Source organism: Microcebus murinus, unplaced genomic scaffold, assembly GCF_040939455.1.
Source record: "Microcebus murinus isolate Inina unplaced genomic scaffold, M.murinus_Inina_mat1.0 scaf035_hap2_Mmur4.0, whole genome shotgun sequence".
Taxonomy (NCBI): Eukaryota; Metazoa; Chordata; class Mammalia; order Primates; family Cheirogaleidae; genus Microcebus; species Microcebus murinus.
In genome coordinates this window covers 195,234-202,498 of record NW_027438981.1, presented here as the reverse complement: position 1 = coordinate 202,498, position 7,265 = coordinate 195,234, and the positions used below count along the sequence as shown (strand labels likewise).

Below are 7,265 nucleotides of genomic sequence, written 5' to 3'. Positions count from 1 at the left end.
GCGCAGGTGTCTTCCGCACAGACTGCGGGCCTCGCTCTTCTGAACGCCGCTAGCTCGCCACCCACCCACGGGTGAACCTGGTCAGGGTGCTTTCTCTAAGGGGCAGACTCTTTTCCGGGCGGGCTACCGGTGTCTCTGTTTGCTCGTTTCTTTCTTCCATTTCGGGAAAGTCTTCCTTGCTGGGTGTGGAAATCTCCTATGCCTTCCCTCGCCTATTCTGTCAGCTTTCAAATTCTCTTTCAGTTGCCACCCTCACAGATGGATTAGGAAACTCTTTCCGGTGCACTCATTAGTGAAATGACCTCCAGGAAGCTGGAATCCAATATCTAATGGCCGATTTTTAGCGAGTCCACACGCCAGGGTGGTCGGGGTCCAATGCAGCCCCGGCCAGGCCCAGGCCCCTTGGACTGGGCCACAGGAGGACACGGAGGAGGGTCCCGGCCCCCACGAAGCGGTGCCGGCAGTTCTCCACGGGCTTGGGCGTTTTCCAGAGGTAGGAGATGGAGGGGACTGATTTCTTCAGCGCCCCCCAAACCACGCCACCCCACCCCACCCATGGGACACATCCCCAGAGAGAGACGCCCCATACACTGGCTGTGCCCCAGCCCTGGCCCGGGGGAATAGGCGGCAGCCCACCCACAGGGCGAGGGGGGGGGGCGCAGCTGAAAGGGGTTGTGGGGGAGGGCGGCCCCTGGCTGGGGTCAAAGGGCGAGCGTCCCGCGCGTGCGCAGTCAGCGGCAGGCAGCGACGCGCTGGGGGTGGGCAGCGGGTAGGTGAAGGAGGCCGGGCGAGGAGACGAGGGGGGCTGGGAGGGCTCCACCTTGGCGAGTCCAGCCGTGGAGGCGCATCTTGTGTGAGTGTGAGTGAGTGTGAGTGTGTGTGTGTGTGTATACAGAGACAGCCCCCCGCCCCGCCCCGCCCATCACCCCGTCCCTGGGAGCCCGCGGGACCCGGCCGGAGAACTCAACCGGCCCGGCCCGGCGCGGGGCCTGGGGCGGGAGGCGGCGGCGGGGAAGCCCAGAGAGGCTCGGCTTCTTGAGCGGGGCAGGGGCGCCCTCCGCCGCCGTCTAGGGCCACACCACCCTGAACGCCCCCGATCTCGTCTGGTCTCGGAAGCTAAGCAGGGTCGGGCCTGGTTAGTACTTGGATGGGAGACCGCCTGGGAATACCGGGTGCCACAGGCTGCTGCTTTTTTTTTTTTTTTTTTTTTTTTTGCCTCTTGTTGTGTCCCCTTTCTGGGAGCGCGGCGGCGGCCCGGGGTGGGGGTCACCCCCACCCTCAGCGCCCGCCCGCGGTGCCTGGCGCCCCAGCCCGCACCGTGGGGCCTCCTCTTGTCCCAAGCCGCGACACCGCCGCCACGCGGCAGCATGCGTGGCATCTGGACTGTCAGGTCTCAGACCAAAGGTCTGCTCTGTGGGAACCGACACGCTGGAGGAAACCTTGAGAGTCTGAGAGGGGAGGGAGTTCCAGAAGAAGGCCAGGATGTCATTTGGAGGGAGTATGTGACCAGAACTCGTCCCGTTGCTTTTGGGGTTCTATGGGCTACACGCAGGAATCTTTGGTGGTGGCACCTGATGTTGGGGGATCCGGAGTCACACCCAGACCTGCTCCACAGGCCTCCTTTTACTTTTCTCTTCGGATTCATTATTTTTAAAAAGTGTCTCTTACCTCTATGATTGCATTTTCTTTTCTCTCTCTCTTCAAGCAGATGATGGGAGTACAAGTATTCAGGTGACATGTGTTGCCCGTGCCCCCCTCCCCCCTGTGTTCTTTTTTTTTTTTTTTTTTGAGACAGAGTCTCGTTTTGCTGCCCAGGCTAGAGTGAGTGCCATGGCGTCAGCCTAGCTCACAGCAACCTCAATCTCCGGGCTCAAGCAATCCTGCTGCCTCAGCCTCCCGAGTAGTTGGGACTACAGGCATGCACCACCACGCCCGGCTGTGTTTTTCTATATATATTAGTTGGCCAATTAATTTCTTTCTATTTTTAGTAGAGACGGGGTCTCGCTCTTGCTCAGGCTGGTTTCGAACTCCTGACCTGGAGCAATCCGCCCGCCTCGGCCTCCCAGAGAGCTAGGATTACAGGCGTGAGCCACCGCGCCCGCCCCCCCCTGTGTTCTTATTCATATACCTCTCATGTTGTTCCAGCGTATTGTGGGGGTACCAATGTTAAGGTCGGGTGCCTTGCCCTCTCCAAGCCTCCCCCCTCGGGTCAGAGCTTCAAGTGCGCCCATCCCCCAGTCGGTGCGCACCCACCCCATGCCTAATGGATGTGTATGCCCCTCCCCTCCCCCCACACGCCCGACACCCACCCGATGAAGGTGATTCCTCTCTGTCCACTTAGGCGTCCATCCGTTCGTACCAATTTGCTGGTGAGCGCGCTCACGTGGTGCTCGTGTGTCCATTCTTGGGATACCTGGCCTACTGGAACGGGTTCCAGCTCTGGCCAGGAGAACACGAGAGGCGCCCTCTCACCGCTGCTCCTCACAGCCGAATGGCACTCCGTGGTGTCCACGCGCCACATTTTATTCATGCACTCCTGGATGGATGGGCACTCGGGTCGCTTCCACGTCTTTGCGATTGTGAATTGTGCCCTAACTGTCACCCTAACCCTTACCCAGCCCGTCTCCACTGCCCCTGCCTGACGCACTCCTCCCCGGCCAGGCCCGTCACTGTCCTGGGCCCCCGCCTGACCGGCTCCTCCCCGCCCGGCCTCTCACCGTCCTCGGCCCCTGCCTGACCGGCTCCTCCGTCGCCTGGGCCTTCCAAGGGCTTGGTGTGGACGCTGCTTCCAGGAAGCCCTCCAGAAACCCGGCAGCAGGGTGGCCGCAGCAGTCTCCAGCAGCCGTCCCTAAGTCGCGTGAGTGCGGGGGACGTGCCCCCGCTGTGCCGCGGGGGCCCAGCCTGGTGTCTTCCCTGAGGCCCTGCGGCTGGCTGCCGGCTGGGCTGCCCCTCCCCGCAAGGGGAGAGCCGCGGAGGTGGGGACCGCCTCCTGATGGGGACGTACACGCAGCTCTCCACGTCGGATTCCGGGGCTCTCTGTCCTGCCCGAAGGCCCAGCTGGCCTGCGGGTCCTTAGAGTGGCAAAAACATCCGAAAACTGAGATTGAGGGTCCGGTGGGTGTCTGCACTTTTGTGCTGGGCACCCCAGGGAGGCCCGGGGGCTGGCTGGACAACGTGGTCTGCTGGGCGGGGGGGTTGGAGGAGCAACTGATGCCCTTTGCACTTCGGGTAGCAAGAGTCTGAGCAAGAGTCTCTGAGCCCTGTGCCCTGTGGGGGGGGGCGGGGGGGAGGAGGAGGAGGAGGAGGAGGAGGAGGAGGTGGGAAGGGCCGGGGCCTGCAGTCCTGTTCCCGGGGTGGCACGGCAAGTGGCCTCTTCCACAGGCTGCTTGGCCTGGGCTCCCTGCACCTGGGCCTTTGGAGGACCGGCCCTGTGCTTGCCAACACTTCCTGCAGGGACCCAGAGCTGGGAGGTGGCATCTCTCAGCCCTGGGTCGGGCAGAGCCCCAGCGGGCCATGCCCACAACCTCTCTCAGCACCGGTCCCCCAGAAGGCTCCTTTGGGACCAGGATTCTCTTGCGGTGACTCTTTAAGGTCTGGCCCCTGGATGGAGGGGCACCAGGAGTAGAGGAGCAGGAAGGGGAAGGGGGTGGCCATGCGAGGGGACACTTTGAGGCCGAGTCCCAGCTTCAGCCTGATCCTCCTGGGAACCCCGCTCTGAGACAAGGAGCCGGGCTTCGCATTCCCACAGCAGCCAGTCGTGGGCTGAGGACACCTGGGGCGTTGGGAACTCCCTGGCTTCTCCTTGGTTTAACGTCTGGAGCTGCTTGTGAATCGCGCCGCCACACACACCCGAGCGCAGGTGTCTTCCGCACAGACTGCGGGCCTCGCTCTTCTGAACGCCGCTAGCTCGCCACCCACCCACGGGTGAACCTGGTCAGGGTGCTTTCTCTAAGGGGCAGACTCTTTTCCGGGCGGGCTACCGGTGTCTCTGTTTGCTCGTTTCTTTCTTCCATTTCGGGAAAGTCTTCCTTGCTGGGTGTGGAAATCTCCTATGCCTTCCCTCGCCTATTCTGTCAGCTTTCAAATTCTCTTTCAGTTGCCACCCTCACAGATGGATTAGGAAACTCTTTCCGGTGCACTCATTAGTGAAATGACCTCCAGGAAGCTGGAATCCAATATCTAATGGCCGATTTTTAGCGAGTCCACACGCCAGGGTGGTCGGGGTCCAATGCAGCCCCGGCCAGGCCCAGGCCCCTTGGACTGGGCCACAGGAGGACACGGAGGAGGGTCCCGGCCCCCACGAAGCGGTGCCGGCAGTTCTCCACGGGCTTGGGCGTTTTCCAGAGGTAGGAGATGGAGGGGACTGATTTCTTCAGCGCCCCCCAAACCACGCCACCCCACCCCACCCATGGGACACATCCCCAGAGAGAGACGCCCCATACACTGGCTGTGCCCCAGCCCTGGCCCGGGGGAATAGGCGGCAGCCCACCCACAGGGCGAGGGGGGGGGGCGCAGCTGAAAGGGGTTGTGGGGGAGGGCGGCCCCTGGCTGGGGTCAAAGGGCGAGCGTCCCGCGCGTGCGCAGTCAGCGGCAGGCAGCGACGCGCTGGGGGTGGGCAGCGGGTAGGTGAAGGAGGCCGGGCGAGGAGACGAGGGGGGCTGGGAGGGCTCCACCTTGGCGAGTCCAGCCGTGGAGGCGCATCTTGTGTGAGTGTGAGTGAGTGTGAGTGTGTGTGTGTGTGTATACAGAGACAGCCCCCCGCCCCGCCCCGCCCATCACCCCGTCCCTGGGAGCCCGCGGGACCCGGCCGGAGAACTCAACCGGCCCGGCCCGGCGCGGGGCCTGGGGCGGGAGGCGGCGGCGGGGAAGCCCAGAGAGGCTCGGCTTCTTGAGCGGGGCAGGGGCGCCCTCCGCCGCCGTCTAGGGCCACACCACCCTGAACGCCCCCGATCTCGTCTGGTCTCGGAAGCTAAGCAGGGTCGGGCCTGGTTAGTACTTGGATGGGAGACCGCCTGGGAATACCGGGTGCCACAGGCTGCTGCTTTTTTTTTTTTTTTTTTTTTTTTGCCTCTTGTTGTGTCCCCTTTCTGGGAGCGCGGCGGCGGCCCGGGGTGGGGGTCACCCCCACCCTCAGCGCCCGCCCGCGGTGCCTGGCGCCCCAGCCCGCACCGTGGGGCCTCCTCTTGTCCCAAGCCGCGACACCGCCGCCACGCGGCAGCATGCGTGGCATCTGGACTGTCAGGTCTCAGACCAAAGGTCTGCTCTGTGGGAACCGACACGCTGGAGGAAACCTTGAGAGTCTGAGAGGGGAGGGAGTTCCAGAAGAAGGCCAGGATGTCATTTGGAGGGAGTATGTGACCAGAACTCGTCCCGTTGCTTTTGGGGTTCTATGGGCTACACGCAGGAATCTTTGGTGGTGGCACCTGATGTTGGGGGATCCGGAGTCACACCCAGACCTGCTCCACAGGCCTCCTTTTACTTTTCTCTTCGGATTCATTATTTTTAAAAAGTGTCTCTTACCTCTAGGATTGCATTTTCTTTTCTCTCTCTCTTCAAGCAGATGATGGGAGTACAAGTATTCAGGTGACATGTGTTGCCCGTGCCCCCCTCCCCCCTGTGTTCTTTTTTTTTTTTTTTTTTGAGACAGAGTCTCGTTTTGCTGCCCAGGCTAGAGTGAGTGCCATGGCGTCAGCCTAGCTCACAGCAACCTCAATCTCCGGGCTCAAGCAATCCTGCTGCCTCAGCCTCCCGAGTAGTTGGGACTACAGGCATGCACCACCACGCCCGGCTGTGTTTTTCTATATATATTAGTTGGCCAATTAATTTCTTTCTATTTTTAGTAGAGACGGGGTCTCGCTCTTGCTCAGGCTGGTTTCGAACTCCTGACCTGGAGCAATCCGCCCGCCTCGGCCTCCCAGAGAGCTAGGATTACAGGCGTGAGCCACCGCGCCCGCCCCCCCCCTGTGTTCTTATTGATATACCTCTCATGTTGTTCCAGCGTATTGTGGGGGTACCAATGTTAAGGTCGGGTGCCTTGCCCTCTCCAAGCCTCCCCCCTCGGGTCAGAGCTTCAAGTGCGCCCATCCCCCAGTCGGTGCGCACCCACCCCATGCCTAATGGATGTGTATGCCCCTCCCCTCCCCCCACACGCCCGACACCCACCCGATGAAGGTGATTCCTCTCTGTCCACTTAGGCGTCCATCCGTTCGTACCAATTTGCTGGTGAGCGCGCTCACGTGGTGCTCGTGTGTCCATTCTTGGGATACCTGGCCTACTGGAACGGGTTCCAGCTCTGGCCAGGAGAACACGAGAGGCGCCCTCTCACCGCTGCTCCTCACAGCCGAATGGCACTCCGTGGTGTCCACGCGCCACATTTTATTCATGCACTCCTGGATGGATGGGCACTCGGGTCGCTTCCACGTCTTTGCGATTGTGAATTGTGCCCTAACTGTCACCCTAACCCTTACCCAGCCCGTCTCCACTGCCCCTGCCTGACGCACTCCTCCCCGGCCAGGCCCGTCACTGTCCTGGGCCCCCGCCTGACCGGCTCCTCCCCGCCCGGCCTCTCACCGTCCTCGGCCCCTGCCTGACCGGCTCCTCCGTCGCCTGGGCCTTCCAAGGGCTTGGTGTGGACGCTGCTTCCAGGAAGCCCTCCAGAAACCCGGCAGCAGGGTGGCCGCAGCAGTCTCCAGCAGCCGTCCCTAAGTCGCGTGAGTGCGGGGGACGTGCCCCCGCTGTGCCGCGGGGGCCCAGCCTGGTGTCTTCCCTGAGGCCCTGCGGCTGGCTGCCGGCTGGGCTGCCCCTCCCCGCAAGGGGAGAGCCGCGGAGGTGGGGACCGCCTCCTGATGGGGACGTACACGCAGCTCTCCACGTCGGATTCCGGGGCTCTCTGTCCTGCCCGAAGGCCCAGCTGGCCTGCGGGTCCTTAGAGTGGCAAAAACATCCGAAAACTGAGATTGAGGGTCCGGTGGGTGTCTGCACTTTTGTGCTGGGCACCCCAGGGAGGCCCGGGGGCTGGCTGGACAACGTGGTCTGCTGGGCGGGGGGGTTGGAGGAGCAACTGATGCCCTTTGCACTTCGGGTAGCAAGAGTCTGAGCAAGAGTCTCTGAGCCCTGTGCCCTGTGGGGGGGGGCGGGGGGGAGGAGGAGGAGGAGGAGGAGGAGGAGGAGGTGGGAAGGGCCGGGGCCTGCAGTCCTGTTCCCGGGGTGGCACGGCAAGTGGCCTCTTCCACAGGCTGCTTGGCCTGGGCTCCCTGCACCTGGGC

The 7,265-nt window shown here is 62.8% G+C and overlaps 2 non-coding genes across 2 annotated transcripts; both read left to right on the top strand.

Annotated features, from left to right (window-relative positions):
• Nucleotides 1-1,065: 1,065 nt before the first annotated feature.
• On the top strand, nt 1,066-1,184 carry LOC142868589 (5S ribosomal RNA). Its single transcript, XR_012917535.1, has one exon. It is a non-coding gene; the product is annotated as a 5S ribosomal RNA (ribosomal RNA).
• A 3,734-nt stretch (nt 1,185-4,918) lies between these two features.
• Nucleotides 4,919-5,037, top strand: LOC142868588 (5S ribosomal RNA). Its single transcript, XR_012917534.1, has one exon. It is a non-coding gene; the product is annotated as a 5S ribosomal RNA (ribosomal RNA).
• Nucleotides 5,038-7,265: the final 2,228 nt, after the last annotated feature.